We start from the raw sequence: 19,689 nt of genomic DNA, 5'->3' as shown, positions 1-19,689 counted from the left end.
ATGTGAAAATGACAACACTTTTTGAAATTACACAGCAGAGAAGCTGTGTTTTTTTCCCCACCAGTGGAAAGCACCTGACATATGAGGATGATCATCTTGACTGTCAGTCTGTGAGCGATCCATCTCAAATTTGAGGTGTCTCAGGTTTGAGCACCACAGCATGGAAACCTTCAATGCTTATTTTTATGCCTCTGTTATAAATTTACTTTTTTCCCCCCTTTTATTTACACCTGTAGAGATGACATGTTATAATGGGCTCTGAATGGATTTGTTTTTTAGCCTGGGGGCAATGAATCTGTGTTTGTGTATGAGCCATGATTTGTATCTTTTGACAATTAAATTACACAGGGATGTTTGGTGTGCAGGGTAAATACCTTAAACATTTCCCCACTTAGAAAAAAAGAAGCTGTACGAAGGAGATACAAATGGTAGACTGGCAAGTCCACAGAGATATCCACTCGATAGGCAATTTAAAAATGGAAGGAGGAGGTTTGACTAAGCAATAAAAGTGTTGGACTGCCAGAAACACAGAGGAGTGAGGTGGTGGTAGTGGAGTAGGGTGGGGGGGTCAATTATCTTATTTATAAATCAGCGGAAATTCCACTGATGACTTCATTTTAAATTTGATCAAGCTGCAGGGTTTGAAGTCCCCTAACAAAAAAAATCATTGATCTAATTCCCTTCATCGGTAATAATCGCAAGTCTTCCTTTGGCCAGCACTAATCAGAATCTCATTGATTTCCGCTGGACTCGAGGACTGAGAGAACAACGGTCTGAGCTGACTGACTTCAGTCTCCACGGTGTTAAAGGATAAGGCTGGCGTTACATTGCCCCCAGTTTAAGTGTTTGTACTGAAGATGTAACTTGTAATAAATGGCTCACATAGAAATTTTGCTCTGGTGATATTAGAGATGCAACTTTATGGGATCACCATGTATATTATTATTATATTAACTCAACCTATAAACCAATACAACGGACCAGGAAACTGCTGGCTCTCAAACGACTCCATGTTTGTGTATATGATCATGCTCTATAAGATCATGCATCAGTGCTGACACAATTAACTCTGCCCTGCATTGATAAACAAGGTTACCAGGTTAGTGAGTGCATTATTATGCAGTCCGTGTCACTTTGATACATCATCAACAGCTTCAACATCCTCATTATTATTATGGTCACTTTCACAGGTGATACTTGCTTGGTTAGAAAGAGACGGAGCTCACCCAAGACAAACAAGAGATCATTAGAGCGCATTAAAATCCACATTACAGCTTTTACTGCCTCCGCGGGAGTCAAACGCGGTGAGTGAGTCACCAGCAGGCCCGCTAACTCACCGCACCCTGCCCTAATGGCAGCTCATGTGGATGCCTGCCTACTGATTGCAATTTGGCAGCAGCTCAGGAAAGGTGCATGTTACTGAACGTGGGCAAACGCAAATCAGCTCAACAAAAACTGAGCGTTAAATACAAACAAGGGCAAAGTGTGAATCCTGAACTGACCCTGAGTTCCCTGTATAGACGTTAAAACTCAGTCATACTCAGAGAAAATCTAAATCCTCCTCTCGTTCTTCATGTTCTCTGGAGGCCAACATTTGTTTGCGCATGCAAGGAAAGGTTGCAACATGTGGGGGAAGAAGTGTTCCGACGTAAGGACAAAGTGAACACTGAAACAAAACGTTTTTTAACAATGATCAAGAGCAAAAACTTAAATTGCAGTACTGACACAGTTTAGTAGTTATTTTGATGTTGCGTCATAGTGTCAAGATGTTGACTGAATTTGACTCAGGTGTCATCTACTGGAAAAAAAGACCTAAGAGAGCAATGACCACACCCATGGGGGGGAGACAAATTGAGTGCAAAGCAATGGAGACATTAGCATGTCAGGTTGAGCAACAGTGGTTCCAGCAAAAGAGTAAGTTAAAGTACATACATGCAGTATGTTGGGCAACACAAGGTTGCCCTAGTTACTAATCATGCTCAATTACTTTGTTCTTTAAATGTGTAAAAAATTATGCACAAGACAGAGAGAACATTTCCAGCTGATGTAATGGTGCAGCTATAAAAATCATGGAATCATGTGTTTAAACATTTCCCTCAATATAAGCATCATATAACTGTAATGAACGTCTGGAACCAGAAGAAAACGGTCTACGTGTCATGTTGACTTACACTGTGGAAAAAGAGGTTCCTACTACTTTCAAAGCCACTGGAAGAGAAATTAAAGGTGAAAATCAGGGTTAAACACGCAGCGCTGACTTCTAGTCGTAAACACCGCAGCCCAAGACAGTCTTGAGACTCTGCAGTTTCCCCTCACAGCATCTACAGCATCTCAGGGCTGAGCCTCATGTGTGCTAACCCCCTCGGTGTTTCGCCAAGGGTGACTCCTGCAGCGACAATCACAGGATCAGAGAGAGGATCCGCAGCAGCACAGCACCGTCGCCCCCCCCCCCATGATAAATGAGTTTGTATTGTCTGTCATGCCGGCTTCCTGCCAGCCCAGGTCACTGGTTATTAAATTACCACTTGTCAATGTCCTAAATACTGATTGATGGATGAGCATGGCAAATGAAGGACTCCTATGACTTTTGTTTCCCCCTCCCAGTTTTCTCAGTGCGAGGGAAAAACCTACACCAGATTGTTATTGACATGTATTGAATGCAGGCTGGTGGCCCACTTCCAGTTACTCTTGGTGGTTTCATAAACATTTGATTTACGTTGAGGTTTCTTGCCCCTAAGGTTTCTTATTGCTTTTAATTTTTCAAATGTGATTACATTTTTGTCCACTTTTTAACTGCAATGGACAACTTCTCCAGATATTTTTCTTATTTGTTTTTAGACTTTTTTCTACACACATTAATGCAGGCTTTATTTCCCCACAGAGCAACTGGTCAGTAGTTTTTCAAAGTGCACTTTTGCCAAAGCATTAATGTGCCTTATGTCACTTGATGGATTTAATTGTTCCTTCAGAAACACAAGCTACAGGGGTAGAAATAATAGAGTTGCATTCAAATATCTTCCAGGTGTAGAAAAAAAGATTTTGAGAAGAAGGTTTACAAAAGTCAAATTTGATGAATTTTTCATTTTAGTTTCCTCAGATTTGCAGCTTGAGATCCAAATTAGAGTGTGGATACCCGACCCAAGGCCATCGCAACCCATCGTGTCCAGATTCTGACAAAAGTTCTTGATTCATGTTGGCTGAACTGATTTGACTCAACACATTTCAGGGAAAAGAAGCAATAATCACGCATGTTGAACTCAGGCTCGGTTCGGGTTTTTTCGAACAAAAACACAGAAAACCTGTCCAGCTCAGGTCTGTCTTGGTTAGTTTTCTCTCTGGCTTTAGACAAAAAGTGCAGCCCGAGCCACACTCTCATCCATGGCCTCTGATGTCTGATTTTCTGTCAAAGAAAAGGGGTTCTGACTTGTTCCCCATGTTGCACTGCACGTTTTGTTAATGTGCGCCACAAGCAACAAGGGTTAAAGTTCCAACCAACTATTGTTAAACTCCACTTTTACCATAATTACAATTTGGCTCAATAAAGACAAACAATTGCTGTTTAAAAGGAACCAAGAAGAAATTGGAAAAACAAAGGCTATTTGCATCTTGTAATAATAATGTTGACTGCACTGCGTACTGGAAAATCATCTTCAACTGTATCCCCATGCCATGTTTTCTGAGAGCCCTGATGTGCTGGTGTGTAGTCATGTAGGCTGAGTGAGTGTGTGTGTCTCAGGGGTGTGCTCAGGGTTAGGGGCATCGATGAGTCTGTGGCTGACATTTGAGTGTGATTGAGGGGGAGTGCAGATACTTAATCACTGCATTGTTCTTCCGTCAGTGCGTCTTGTCTTTTACTGCACTTTACCAACCAACATGATGTGTCTAATGGGATAATAACCAATTAAACAGGAGCACGGAAAGTTTTTGGCTTTGAGAAAAGGAAAACCCCGGAGGTGATCGATCCAAAATCCTAAGAATGTTAAAGTAAAAAGATGCCAAAAAAGTAGGAGAAATGTAGCTGCTGAAAATGATTAACTGTGTCTTTAGTCAGCAGACACAAAGAAGTCGATTTCTCTGGGATGCAAAGCCTTCATCAGCCTTATGAAGAAGTTCTGGCTGGCTATGTTTTTTCATTTCTTTTTTCAGTCATTGTTAACTATGCCACATTTGTGTCTAATGATAAGGTAAATGAAAGGATATTTCAAAGAGAACTGCCCCTCCTTAAGTAGTTTTTTTTCAAAGACTGGACAAACTGGAGCAGTTTGGAAAAAGACCGCAGGCATGCCGAATGATTGTCAGCCATGCAAATAATCACTTACTTACACTCAGTGAGTTTGCTTCGGATAAGGCAAATTACCATTTGAAAATGAGCTCAAAAACACTCTGGGCGAAAAGCTTGCATCATGATTCTCAGTTATATTATCGCGGCTACGTAACCACTCACATATACACACAAATGCTGACAAACATGCACACAAACACACTGCTCCGTGCAGCCTCTGAACTAGCTGCAGGGGTATCATATGAATGCTCTGATCTGATGGAAGGTTTGTCTTATTGCTGCATTCAGCTGAAATTGGTTTTCAGCCAATCAGATGCTGCTTCTGTTTTATTTTCTTGTGGCTGATGTGATTGTTTAAAGGCACTTCTGCAAAATTGTGTACGAGTATGAAATGGTGGAAGATATATATAATATATATATAATATGCAAACAAGATAGATTAACAATGACATGCAGGAAAATCAGCAGATACAAACCTGCACCATTTTGTCTACACAACGGCACCTGTTCAGGAACTTAATGTTACCTAAAGGGAAGGAGTCACCGGCGCTGGTTAAGGAGATACTGCATCCAAGTTTGAGGTACTGAGGTCAATATACAATATAAAGATCACAGACGTGCCTCCACTTCTGCCTACTATCTACAACTGATGCCATAATATCCCAGATAAGAATGCTGCCCTCATTCCAGAGTTTGTGCACTAGGGATTGTGGGGTCGTTGCAGTGGTGAGGTCCCATCAATACACACTTGACCAATTGTGAGTCAGTCTAACCCTTCAACACACATCAGTGACAAAAAAACACCTAAACTGACACCTAGAAATCTATTTGACGTTTATTTTTTAATACTTAAGTTTTGTCAATGTCCAGTCTGCTAAAATGGGGAAGACAGAGCTTATGGTTTATATATAAAGATATAGATATCTATATATATAGAAAAAGAGAGGATAAAAATAGGGAAGAGAGGAGAGGTGGGTGGCAAAGAGATGGGGAGAGAGAGTCCGGGTTTAAATGACTTTAAAAGTGCAAGACAGCAGCAGCTATGTACAACGGGAGAATGTGGAGACCCAGCGTCCATCTTTAACAGCTGTAATGCAGGTTTCTGTTTAAATGCCTAATGAGAGAATCGCATTTTTAACAAATCAATTTAAAATCAGATGATGACTAGAATACGTGTAACTACTGCAATCACATTAGGATAATGGAGGTGGGTGTTAAATAAAAAAAGCGACAACACTTTCATAGCTCGGGAGGTGATAAAGAATGAAACTGTAATCCACACTCAATAAATGCACATGTTAATTTGAAATGTCACTTGTGTCTTGGCTGGGAGCTCCGTGGATGCTCGGCCAGGTGTTGGAGTCAGAGTGTCCTTCCAACTGCCAGTATGTCAGGGTGAATAGCCAGGTTATAAAAAGCTCCTTAAGCCTGTATTATCCTTTCAGTTGCTGAGTCTATGGCTGAATTCAGAGCTACTGTCAACAATATGAAGTTCCCTGCCAGGATTGGGAGGTAAGCAAAGTTTAAGCTACAGCACCAAACTAATGCCAGTTTGATTAAATGCTCTGGATACAAGCAGCAGGGGTTTCTGATCCCTTCACTATTATAGTTTCAGGGCTTACAGAGCATCCCTCATTGTGCTGCTCTCCTTCTAACCTTCTTCAGCTGAGGTCAATTTGTTATATCACCAGGAAAATCACTACACTGTGTTGTAATAATCATCCCAAAATACAGAGGCATGAATACTTTCAGAGCATGTGTCATTTTGGAGAGCTCTGCAACGCTTTGCTGAAGCTCGGCTTTATTTCTACCAGATGCATGGCGGAGGATGAACATTTGTTTACATCCACAGATACATTAAGTGTTTATTTGATAGCAAACACAATCCAAATTGTCACTTAGTGATGCCAGCTCCAAGTCCAATAAGCCACGGGTCTTTAAAAGTCACAGAGTGCTGCCATGTTTAACAGGGTTAAATACACAAACAAAGATGGATTGAATGTGTAATTTGGAGCATTCAAATTCGGTGGAAGAGGAACAACAATATTTCTTGGGGAGCATGCCTTGCTGCATATTAATTCTTATCGTGGCGATGAATAATCATGCTTCTTATGAGTCAGTAGAATACAGCGGCACTTTGAGCTGTCATAATTAACAGACTCACTCAACAATGGGCACATTCTCAAAGAGACTTCTTATTAACACAGACATAATGGGTAAAGTGCATATTAAAATGGGTATTTAGAGTGGAAGGGATCAAAACTACCAATGAAAACCCAGTTTTATGGTCGACGTATTTCATTGGTTCAGCGTCAAATGAATGCCAGGCGACAGCAGAGGCCTGGGCCATACTGTACGGCTGCCCTGAGGTGTCAAAAAGCTTTGGCGTGACACTGCCATTACCCACGGGGCCTGTGCACACCTCATTAGCGACAGAGTATCCTTTGGCCACCCATGGGCGAGATTCAGTCCCTTGGTGGCTTAACAAGATCACATTTAAATCTGTGGTGAGATGGAGGGCCGTTTCCTGATGAACATTCATCAGTGGCACACAATTATTTCCAGGCTGCTTGAATTTATAATCTAGTTTTGTGAGAATTTATTCAAAACTTATTGATTTCGTCAAAATTATAAAAACATCCACTTTTAGTAGCATCAATGCGGGTAGTTGTGATTTGTTTGCCCTTGAGACGTGGTCTCTGAGATTTCTGTGTTCAAATAATGTTAATTAATTCGATTTTTGGTTCAACACAATCAAATCTGATTTCAAAATTTTTTAATTGAGGTACTTTCTGAGGTAACAGAAAACTGCCCACTCTCATGTTTTTTGTATGTTGGTTGAAGTGAAAGTCAAAAAATGGCCGGACAGGTCTTCCAAGGAAATCCTTTGTCTTGCAAAGATGCCCCTGAGCGGAACATCAACGCTCTCTCCTTTTTTCTTTTGTGGACACACTAAAAACAGCACGCGGCCTCAACTGAAAGACTCACATTCACAACTAACTGGTCAACACAGGTAACTCGTCCTCATCAGCAGCGAAACAAAGAACAAAGAAGTCCCATCCTCTAAATGTTCCCTTACTCGATGAGACGGACGGTTATGGTCTGTAATTCAACAATCAGTCCTGAATTCCAACTGAATAGCCTGTTCCACAGTGTGCCTGTCAAGGGTGATTACAAGCTTAGCAAGAAAAATGAGATACTGGTTGACCTATTTCTGAACACTTTGTTTCATGCAGCCCACTCCCCACCCCACCCCACCCCACCATCTCCCCTTCCTCCATTCTGATCCTTTCTTCAAACCAAGTTTGCCCGTTCCTTTCATTTTTTTATTTCAGCCTCTCTGCCCACCGGTTCCCTCAGAGTAGAGGTCAGGTCAGAGGCCACCTGGCTCAACCACATTTCAGAGCATGAGCAACCTGGAAACAAAGGACTCCGCTGTTGGAGCTCTGTCGCTCGGTGCCAAACTTTCACCTTCACCCCCTCCCCTCTAGCCTCTCTGTGAAGAAAACCCCTGCAGGGATGCTTCACTGGGGGGCAGTGAGCACTCAGGCCTCTGTGGCAGCAAAGTTTGGATGCTGTCATGAGGAGAGTCACACTGGGAACTCATCAGCGAGAGAAAGGTGGGAAATAAAGGAGGTGACGCACCTCTGCTTTGGCTCACAGACAAAGACGCTCACAGACGACGCAGCGACCTTTATGGGCTCCATTTCTCGCCACCTCTTTGACATCATCAGATGATGAGAGGCCTCATTTGGCTGTCAGGGTTTATTTTCCAAACGTGTCTCAATGTTACTTGAGCTGCCTTTTTATTGTTTCAAAAACAGATTTTAAAAATCGACTAATAAAAAAAAAAGCTTAAATGAAACAATATGCTATGAAATTAGATGAAAGCGTACGAGTTTCTTCGTGCCACTGATGTCCTAAAAATCCTGTGTTGAGTTTTGCAGATAAGAGTTAAAGAAACTGGCAGCGGGCCCTTCTCTTCTCACATCCTCAGAAAAGCAACATGGGAGACCAGGGGTTTGGTCTTAAGAAGAAGTAAGTAGAGTTTGTTATTTCACCGCCTTTGACTAAGGTCATACCAAATTAACAGACGACTGACTGAATAAAAATAGCATACCATTAATTCTTTTTTTCTCTCCGCTCATAAATCTTAAAGGTTGACCTGATTTTTAATGTTAAACTATGTGGAGAAATTAACAAGGAGGAGGAAGGGGGGAAAACATTCAAATAAGCAGCACGGACTAATTTTAACCATGTCGCCAGCTCAGGTTTCATGTGGGATCTGTGGGAACTAAAAATACTTTTGGTCTTTTGTGGGGGAAACAATTTGAAATCTCACAAAAAGAATGCTCGGTCGCTGCATTACAACGAGCATTTTCAATTACGCCGGCAGAGATTTTGAAACTTTATGGTCAAGCAATGCAGAGAATTATAATCAATTTTCAGGTGATAAAAAACCATAAACAGTAGGGGGGGGATGAGCCATTTAATTGCCACCACATTCGTTAACAAGCTTAGCTCTTGTCTCAGCACTGTGCACCACACTCAGCATTCAAATAGATCCTAATTATTTCTAGTTGAAGGTCTTAAGATTGTCAACTCTTGTGTTGGCCGATGATAAAACATGGCTCTTTCAAACTTAATCATTACAAGTACATTCAACAAGCATAAATGGCTCAGAGGTTAGAGCTGCATTAACTCTCGTGTCCATTTTGGTTGAATGAATTTATCTCAAATCAAACCCTAACTGATGATCGCGCTCCTAAACAGTCAATTATGGAATGTTTACTGTTGTGTTTTGTGGCATTATTTGTTTCTGTTCGCTTGATAACGTGCTCGACTGAATTTAGATTGACAAGGATTTATGGGGAAAGCAGCGAACGGTGTAAAAGCCAATCACGTAAATACCAATTACAAGTCCGCTGAGGAGAATTAAAGCGGCCAAATCAAGATTTTTTTTTTTTGCTTTCCTTTTTCTAAAGACAGACGAAAAGAACGCGAGATACTGGATGTTTAATGAGAAGGGATGATGGGCAGTGCTCGCATTATAATATGCAAAACAGCCATCTCTGAAACACTGTCTGATGCACTTCTGTACAGCAGAGGATATGAAGACCACCACTGCTAAATTAGTATGATAATTGAGGAGTTTTTGGAGGCAGAGCCAAACTTGTGTCAATGGAAGAAAGGAAATAAAGTAACATCCAAATGCACAATCCAACATTTTCTGTTAGTGAATGTCCACAGTGATGTCATCCTGACAAAGATTACATTTGCTGATAGGATGCAGATGAATTAGTATCGACCAGAAGGACAATAAATGTCTGATGGACGTCGATGCCGAGACGCAAGAGTTCATCAGAACATGCTGATCACATTTCGGGGACAACAAGACCTCAAATCTGGCAGATTGGCTCTGCATTGTTGTTATCAAATGAATACTAAGAAAACACATCGCAAAGTCTTGTGGTTACCGGTCAAAACCAAACTGTCTCCTCAAGCAATGGCTCACTGACAGAACACCTGCCAACAGGCACATAAACACTAAAAATAGTCCAGGATCTCTTCTTTGAAGAAAGAAATGTAATAAAAAGTCAGAAAATCCAAATAAAATAATTAAACAAATTTGTGTCTGAATACTTTCTTTCACATTAATCATCTTGTGGCAGATTCAGCTTGTGATTTCTTTGAGAGGTAACGCCCCCCAGGCCAGGAACCACATGGTTGGATAATAATAAAATGTTATGAAAACATCCATATTCATAAAAATGCACTTTTTATTTCTTTCTGGGTTTTGTTTGAATTTAGTCTTTGTCTTTTTTTTGTTCCTCTTGATTTCCTAGATTATTTTTTGCAGCCTCATAGTGAGAACATTTTTAGTATGAATCCCAGTTTGGTTTGTGGTCATTCTGTGAGGAGTGTGCAAATTCTCCCCGTGTCTGTGTGGGTTTTTACTCCAGCTTCCTCCCAAAGTCCAAAGATATGCAGATTGGAGTTAGGTTAAATGGAAACTCTCAATTGTCTATGGGGGTGAATGGGAGTGTGACTGGTAGTCTCTGTATGTTGGCCCTGCGATATGCTGGCAGCCTGTCCAGGGTGTGTAAGAAAGACTAGCAAACACTTTTGTGTACAACAAGATATGGTGTAAAAGGACAGTGGGGATGAGACAGAACAGAGTCACAATCATTTTTCTCTTCCCTTATTTTAATCTTTTTTAAAAGGAAAATAATGAATTCAGAGATTTTAATCTGCCCAGTTTAAACTAAGGACAAAGAAAATCAGATTTTTGCATCATGCTGTGTAAAATGAGCATGAACCCTTACAATATGGACAACTAGAAAGTCAAGTTAAATGCACATATAAAGTGATTTTAACAAGGGTGGTAAAGTGACTAAAATCCGATAAAAACACATGTCAAACAGTCACAAACAGTAAATCCTTCAACTGCCTTCCTCGCGTGTAATCAAGGTGTAATTTGCTCTGCAGCTTTGAAACAGCTCCTTTCATTCTGTCCCCACATTGCGGTGATTGTAGAACAATGGAACAAGTTGAGAGCAGAAACTAGAAACTCTGGTGAATGCTATTAATAAAAGACACATCTCGTCACTCTCAATATGGCAGGCAAACCTAGCAGGCTTTGAAGTCCTCTCCTCTCGCTTAACTTAACCCAGTCTCCACTCATCTTTCGCTCAAGTTCTGCCTTTAATGTGGCGAGCCGGCCGGCCTCCTCGTACCGTCCCAACAATCACGTCACTGGACGTCCTCAGAACCGGGATTATTTGCATTTCCTGGTCTGTTTGAGCTTCAATCACACAAAAGGGACCAGGACCGCTGAACACAAAAAAGAGCAGGAAAAAAACTACCCCTAAAGTAATGTGGTGCCGCAGAACTCAAACCAGATGAATCTTCTCTATTTTTACCTTTTCCTTTGCCAAGGAAACATCAGGCACATCCTGTACGCTTCAGTGAAGACGGGCTGGCTAAAGCATTCTAAAGAGCAGAGGGAACAAAGATGTTTCACCCCCCCCTGTACACATCTCCCCTTCCAATGTTTGCTTGATTCTGTCGTGTCTGATCTTAGACATCGAGATATTGAAAATGATACAAACACACACTCGCATATGCATATACGCTTCTTTGGGGAAACAGCCGACAGAAACTCTTATCTTTTGCCATGAAAGAAATGCAACAAAGGTAAAACACAAAAGACAAAACAGAGCGTTGTGCAAAGATGTAACTGTAGGGAACAGTGAGGCGACCCAACACAAAATGAAGAGCAAATTTGACGCTTATCACTTGAGTCAAAATGCTGTTTCAAAGTGAGAGACATGAGATAATGTCTCTTGACTTCTTCAGCGTGTGTGGTCGGCCACAAGAGTACACATACAACAACATAAGATTGTAGGCGAGTCCTATACAATGATATACAATACGCTGTTCACATACCAGTATGAACAATGAGGATGTCACACATTTATTTATAACAGATATTCATTGGGTAAATGTCGGCAAACATAAAGCAGATAACACATTCAAACAAACGCATGTTATTTCACACATGCAAAGAACTAAAGTGGCATGGATGAGTAAACACTTTTAAATATCCTGCATCTACGTTTAAATCTGGTTTATGAATGAACAGATATTGAATATAAAAGAAACCTTTATATTTACATCCTCTCTATGGAGGCCACCATGTTTTTTACAGTAGCCCAAACTGGACAAACTGAACTCCTCTTGAGTTTTTATGACAACTGAAGCTAACACAGGTTCTCTCTCATGTTTGGAGGGGGAGGGTGAGGTGAGGGGTATTCAGCTGCAATATGGAACTTCACCACTAGATGTCACTAAATTCTACACACTGAACCTTTAAAAAGTGGAAATATCTTACATAAAGATGTTCCCATAGGATTTAAAAACTTGTTATCACCTCCACAAGGAGGTTATGTTTCCATTAGTGTGGATTTGTTTGTTTGTTTGTTAGTTGGCAGGATATTTAAAAAAACTACAGGACAGATTACTACAGCAACGAGTGGAAGGATGCAGTATGAGGGAGGGAAGAACTCATTCAACTTTAAAGTCGGGGGGGAAGTCAGGGATTTCCCACAAAATAATGAATGGATCTAGATGAAATTATATATTATTTAAAGGACTGTTATCTATAAGTGTGTGAAATTTGATGCAACGTGAATGTATGTAAGTGGAGTGTTTGGCCGGTGGTTCAAAATATTTTCTTTTATTCCCAAGGCTACACAATTAATTTATTCATAATATATTTTAAAAGTATAGATTAAGGAATATAAATAACTTGTGTTTGCAGCCTATACTGTGTCTCCTAAAGGGTAGCTTTCAAACAATAGTGTTTAACAACAATAAAAGCCCATTCAAGAAATGCAAACATAGAAGCTGAAGTTTTTAAAGAAAGCTAATTAGCCAAGTTAACCTTCAAAGTTCAGCTTCAGCTATACCAGCCAGTAGCTAGCCTCTAGGTAAACTAGCCTGAGGACATAAAACTTCCATGAGCTTCAAACACATTTTAATTTTTACAAATTAAATTTAACGTCTCAGAATATTTGATTTTGACCAAACTTTATATATTTGTCATTCAGTTTTAAAGGTACGTTTGATTTCAATGCAATGAACCAAAAGCTCTGCACGCATCCTTGAGGCCTTATGGGCGCGTTAAATGCATTTCATTAAAAATTATTTGCAATGCGATCTTTTGAAAGAACTCCACAGGGTGCCTTTAAAGTGCACGCCAAGAAAAGAAGAAGTTGTATATCTTTGCCTCTGCCCACTGCAGATTAACTCAGCCAATGATATTATTGCTGCCTCTGTAAAAGATTTGTGTAACTAAAACTCCAATCTGCTAATGGCCACATAAAACAGCATTTCATTCTGAATAGACTTTTGTGTGCTCTCTGCCTGCACACTGGAGGAAAAAATAAAAACCACTCCGTCTATTTGCGGCTGGATTCAAACAACATGGCACCTGTGACTATTCAACAAGGGCATTTTCAAATTGCCTGTCATCAGTAAAAGCTGCAATTTCTGCCACAAAAAAGGGGAAATGAAGACGCAGAGCCGGTGAAAACAGATATGAGCCTCTGTCGTTGTAATCAGGTGGAAATTGTGAAGCCTGTGTTCACATTCCTGCTGCTGCTCAGAGTGCTGATATACAGCAGGACTGCGGCGTGGCATCCTCTGAGTATATTATGATCCAGATAATTATTGATTTTCATCTTTGCATCATCAAATTTAGATTTAGCCGATAGCACGGACAAACCTTCCTCCATAGAAACACTCATTTAAAAAATTTGCTTTTATATATTTTATTCAGGATATCAGTGGACACTCCTCTCTGCACACACTCAATTTTATAATTGCTTTTGCAGATTTTGGTTAATGGCAGTGGGTGTTTCTGTCCACACACACACACACACACACACACACACAGATCCATAAATGTACAAATGAGAAGCAGAGATTAATGCGTTGTGTTTAAAACTAACCTTTTCTGTAAGTCAAGCGTTCTGCCGGGTTATTTCTAATTTAAAACTGGAGCTATACCAGGCCCTTAACATCGTCATCCTTATTAAAGACATTTCAGGACACGCTGTAGCCAAGAGGCACAGTTCAAATATATATGATTCAGTGTCATTTGCAGAGGAAATCTGGGTTTTAGAGCAAGTTAATACTGCCTCTTACAACAGCAGCAGTGACAGATGTAGTCTGCAGTTTTTTTTCCCCAGTACTTTAAAGGCTGCTATTGTGTCTGTGAAATGTCACTAATTACTGAGAAACACTTCTTCAGATTAGTCTCACGATTTAGATTTTTAGAAATCACATTTTAATGTAACTAAACAGTATCAGATCAGTGAACATGTCCATCTTTTTTCTATCAACATCACAAACTTTTTGGAAATTATTGAGGAGTCAGATCAGAAAACACTGGAAGGTGAAGTCAACATATTTTGTCACTTGTGTGAGGTTTGGATCACATGTTGACTGTTGCAATGACATTTTCCACAGCAAAACCACTGTACAAGATTTATGACATATTTACAACTGGCAAACATCCATCTGTGACTAAACTTGCAAAAGAAAAGTCATAATTCAAACTTCTCGGAGAAGCACATGGGTGGAGTATATCAGGTATTGAAGTATAAAAAGTAAAAGTACTCACGAAAGCATGTATTCATTCGATTATACGTCTAATGACTATGCTCATTGATGGTTATTGCCCAACTGCAGTTTCTATTGGCTCTATCAAGCATTGCAGCATCTTGAAGTTCATTGGATCACACTCTCCAATCATTTCCAGCAGTGGCAGGCAGCTGTTTTCATTTATAAAAGCCTTGATAAAGCTATTATACACTACTTGCCAGCACCAAATAAGCAGTCAGCTTGTGAACACAGTTACGTATGTATCAGCGAATGAAGATAATATTTACCTATGAAGTTGGTGGACACCAATAAAGAGAAAGGATACCGGACCTCAATTTAGGAATCCAGCTATATGTGTAATAGTGCTACTTGTGTAAAATATTATTGTGTTCAAAGTTTGATCTGCTGCCCCAGAATCTGTCTCATGTATATGTAATCTAACGTACAACAAACATTTACTCGAGAACTGTGTTTTAGTAGATGCAGTTACTTAACACTTCCTGTGCCTGACACCTCACCTGAAAGTCCTAGAGACAGAATTGAACCAAACTCCACCCATCAGGCAGCTGGAGCATTTTAAAACAAATGCTATGAATTATTTGCAGCTCCTATTTGTCCCTGCTCTGGTACACATACCCAGTGTGTTTATTTGAAGAGAAAGGGTGTGGCGAGTGCTGGGTAATGAAACCCAGCTGCGGGCCACAGAGACACTGGATGGCTTCCCTCACAACACAGGCCGGGGAGAGGGCCGACTAGGAGCATAACACAACACCAAAATCGAAAAAATACAAACAAAACGAGTGATTTGCACACAAAAGAAAACTGAATCAAGCACGGCCCGTCCACTGGAGAGAGGTTCTTGTAAACAAGTGGCCCGTGCTAAAACAATACAGCTGGATTTCCTTTCAGTGAGCGACGATAATCATCACTCACTGTTTACCGCAGTGGAAACGGGTTCCAGCCCCAAACTGCCTCAGGTACCCCAATAACACAAACGAAGCTGGATTCACTAACTCCATCTCTGTGATGATGCCCTTCTATATGAAGATTTGGCACTGAATGCCTTGCTACTGTCCAAACAGATCAGGGGAAAATATGGTTTTTATGTCCTTTCTGTGCAAAGAGAGTATAGCTTTAAAGCAGTTTTAACATTGGTTTTGGCACAACTTACCACCTATCGCTGACAAAAAGTCTCTGGTTTTAATGTATTCTAAATATTCTTAATATGTGTGAGTCTGGAACACTTTTTCCCCAGCAACATTTCCTAACCATTCTAAAACTAATCATTTCTCTTGATGGAAAAAAAGGGCTTATCATATGCAAAGTGCTCAACATCAATGTCTTCATATTCTCGTTTGAGAAATTCATTGCGCGGTGAATTCCCTCGGGATCGCTGCAGCCAAGTTTCTGCCTTGCAAAAGTTATTTTTTTTTCGTATTCTCTCACTTTAATTCAACTTGGCACGTTATTTCTCAGAAATACCGTCGGGCTCGGGGGAGAAACATAGACGTGGTCTCACTTGTTAGTGCGGGTTTTAGTGCTGAATAAGGATCAGACAATGGGCTGAGGGGAGAGGGGCTGCAGTCTAGCGAGGTATTGACACAGGAGATATTGCCTGAACAAAGTGGATCCGTGAGAAAAAGGAGCAAGCAAGCGTGAAGGAAGAAAAAAAGAGAAAGATTATCTTAATTATCATTCAGGAGCTGCTTAGTGCAGCACCTGTGCATGAATAATGTCATTTATAGGCACATTGAGATGTGCATAATTCCCCCTTAAATCATACACATTAGCAGCATAACAAGGGATGAACAAGTCGGCCTCTTGCAGGCTAAACCAAGAGTGAGGGGGTTCATTGTCAGCCCCTCACCTCCCAATACAAATGTATTACTTTATTCAAAGACGACACTTCTCTCATTTAACTATTGCAATTTGGTCCAGAGGAGCTATGAGGTTGCATATACTGCTTCATATTACCACACTGGGTGACTTCAAAAATATATTGCACGCCTTTGTGATTAAAAGGAGAGGTTGTGTGATAGCACTTGTTTTAAAGTAAAAAAGAAAAAAATATGGAAGGGGTCTTAACAATACATGCAATTTCAATATGAACACAAGAGCGGTTCACATTACAAATGAAATTCTGAGACTAGACCACAATCTGAGCTCTGCGAACTTCATTAGAAACGGTATATATTTCATGAATGACTTCAAAAAATGTTATTTATACATCTTAAGCTCTGTTTCTTCAACTTGCAGCAGAAACCATGTCGAACACATACGCAACTCTGCACATCACTCCCAGGAACAACCAACCAAGCTCCACCAAAAAATTAACAATAACAACACAAAGGTTTTTTTCTAATTTGCAAACATTTGACTTTCATAAACCTAAAGCATCATAAGGAGTACAACTACTACAGAGTCAAAGTACAAGTTGACCACTGCTCTCATGCCAGCTGGGGATTTATTCTCTCCTCTGTATAAATGTATAAATATAAACAAGTCAGTACATTTGTTTCGTACGATCAGGCTTCCCCACGTTCATCCCCCCTGACTGAATACAAAAACCACTGCATTTATTAAAATACTCTCTATAATCAATAACAGTATTATGTCCTGTGTCTAAAGCATTTTATCTGTTTGAATCTATTCATATCTTTAATAATAATAATAATGTATTTATTTTAGTCACCTTTCATAAATAAAATGCAGCTCAAAGCGCTTTACAATAAAATTAAAGACATGAAATGAGATGGATCAATAAGAACTGATGTGTGGTGGGAGTTTGTTCCAAACCTGAGGTGCACAGCAACAGAAGGAGGCTTCCCCAAACTTTAGATTTGATATTTGGCAGGCCCGTGGTAGAAGACCTCAGGGAGCGGTCAGGAACACACTCTGATAAACAATCAGAAAAGTATCAGGGTGCTGTACCATTAAGAGACTTCATAACAAGTAAATTATTTTAAAATCAATCCTCAGTGACATTGGAAGCCAGTGTTAAGACACTAAAACCGGAGTAATGTCATCTCTTTTCCTATTTCTCAATAAAACCCTGGCTCCTGAACTTTGTACATGCTCAATAGATGTTGGCGATCTCATTATTATTATGTGGTAATCATGAATAAAGTGCATTACAGTCCTTCACCTCCTCCGCTGCCCCACCTACCACCTCCTCCGCTGCCCCACCTACCACCTCCTCCGCTGCTCAGCCTACCACCTCCTCCGCTGCTCAGCCTACCACCTCCTCCTCTATCCAGCATACAAGTTCTAAGAAGGCAAAATGTTCTCATTGCGGCCTAATCTGCCTTGCAAAAAATTTGAACAAGCACATTCACAGGAAACACAGAAAGAAAAAAAACAGTGACGGTGTGTTGAGGGCTATCTGTGTAGATGCAACAAATGCATCTCTGAACAAATGTACATAGATTGATGTGTTCATACTCTTCAGAGGGACTCCAGGTAGACAGGCATAACCCTACCCCATTAAGACTAATATTTTGCTGGTGTAATCGGTAAATGCCACAAATAAAGGATTGACAACATCAAAAGTGTTACATATATTTAAGAAACTAATAGCTTTTCACGTTCCTCCGGTCCCAACCGACCTCACGCTGGAGGTGGTTTTATTTTGAAGTTTGTTGCGCGCACTTCCGGTCCCAACCGACCTCACGCTGGAGGTGGTTTTATTTTGAAGTTTGTTGCGCGCACTTCCGGTCCTAAACGGCCCCACGCTGGAGGTGGCTCCCCCAGCAGATGCTAACGTTAGCCTAACTGAGGCTAAAGTTACCACCTATGCTAGCATGCTGCAATTAAGTCCTGCTCTTCACGTAAAACCTTTTTCCAAGATAAATGAGCCAATGCAAGAATATCACACAACTCCTGAGGTGCCTGCAAACTAAACTTTAGAACGCTCCAAAGCGTTTTAGTAGGTTTTAACACTTAATTGACAGGAGCCCACAGGCCTCACACTCACCTGCTCAGTCCTGCGTCAGGAAACTACAGGAAATAGACAGGACGTGACGTCATGCCCCAGGAAAATAAAATACAAACACAATATAGATAATAATGAGATAAATGTTTTCCAGCTATGCATTTAGACAGGGTGAATGCATTTAAATTAAAAGCATATGTACAGAAACAACATATGCATTAATATTACTCACAGTGGGGTTTAGTTGTTGCCCATTCACAGTTTACCTGCCTTTCATAAATGTTGAATCAACAATACCTGCAGAGAGCAAGGTTGGTAGTAGTGTCACTGTAATGTTGCAGTAGCAGAAGTTGTAGAGAGTCTTGCTTGTAAAAGTGCATTCCTGCTTTGGCACTGATACTGTGACACATTATGGTGAATGGTTTGTATTTATTTGTATTTATACAGTGATTTTCTAGTCTTGATGACCACTCAGCACTTAACAGTACAGGTTTTGCCGTGCACCATTCGCAAACACATTCATACAGTGCATCTGTGCATCACACATCACTCACACACTGTCGGCGAAGCCATCAGGGACAATCTGGGGTTCAGTCTCTTGCCCAAGGACACTTCAGCATGGGTCATGGGGGACACTCGGATCAAACCGCCGACCTTCTGCTTAGAGGATGATCCGCTCTGCCTCCTAAGCCACGTTGCATCACAGTTCTCATCTGCATGCACACTGAATGTTCATTGTCACATAAAAATGATATTTCCAAAGTGCCTTTCAGAATAACATCATTATTGGACAGTGTTTCACAGTTAATTTAAGGGGATTCAAAGGGTTTCATGTCACCAAATCATGTGAATTCACACAACAACAGTGATGTAGGTCTATACTTGACATTTCTCCCTCGAGGAGCTGTTGTTTGTGCAGCATTTGTGTAAACTAGCGAAAGAGCTTCTGATACTTCATCCTCACCATGTACTACTGCGTCCCCAAAGAATTCACACCCAGCATTATGTCAAACAGCCCTTGAAAATAACTGCTCGGGATTTAATGTGAGTACAAGCTGGGTGGGTCCGCACTCCAGAGCCGGAAAGTATTTGTCATCCAAATCTGATTTTGTGTTGCCACAGGAGACACGGGTCCACACAGAGAGGATGCATACAGTACAAAACCAGAGTAGTAACAAGGCTGTCATCACGGAGAAATGTCAAATATTCCGCCCCGCTGCCGACTCCTCGGCACAACCCGCCGCTGTTGAGGCTCGGCCCACGCAGTCAAAAGTTCACAACAACAACACAGGGCATTGTGGGTTTT

The 19,689-nt window shown here is 40.7% G+C and overlaps 1 long non-coding RNA gene across 17 annotated transcripts in view; it reads right to left on the bottom strand.

The window, feature by feature from the left end:
* LOC109639012 (uncharacterized) overlaps positions 1-17,367 on the bottom strand; it is a 213,311-nt gene extending 195,944 nt beyond the window's left edge. For 10 of the 17 annotated variants that reach the window (XR_011240432.1, XR_011240438.1, XR_011240436.1 and 7 more), the window contains exon 1: positions 17,249-17,366. This is a non-coding gene — a long non-coding RNA (uncharacterized lncRNA). Of the gene's footprint in view, positions 1-17,248 lie in introns of all 17 variants that reach the window. The other 7 variants (XR_011240441.1, XR_011240442.1, XR_011240440.1 and 4 more) reach the window with 2 other exon arrangements.
* Positions 17,368-19,689: the final 2,322 nt, after the last annotated feature.

The sequence above is a fragment of the Paralichthys olivaceus genome, chromosome 24 (assembly GCF_024713975.1).
Source record: "Paralichthys olivaceus isolate ysfri-2021 chromosome 24, ASM2471397v2, whole genome shotgun sequence".
Taxonomy (NCBI): Eukaryota; Metazoa; Chordata; class Actinopteri; order Pleuronectiformes; family Paralichthyidae; genus Paralichthys; species Paralichthys olivaceus.
Note: the sequence above shows the minus strand (reverse complement) of the source record. Positions and strands in the feature narration are given on the sequence as shown.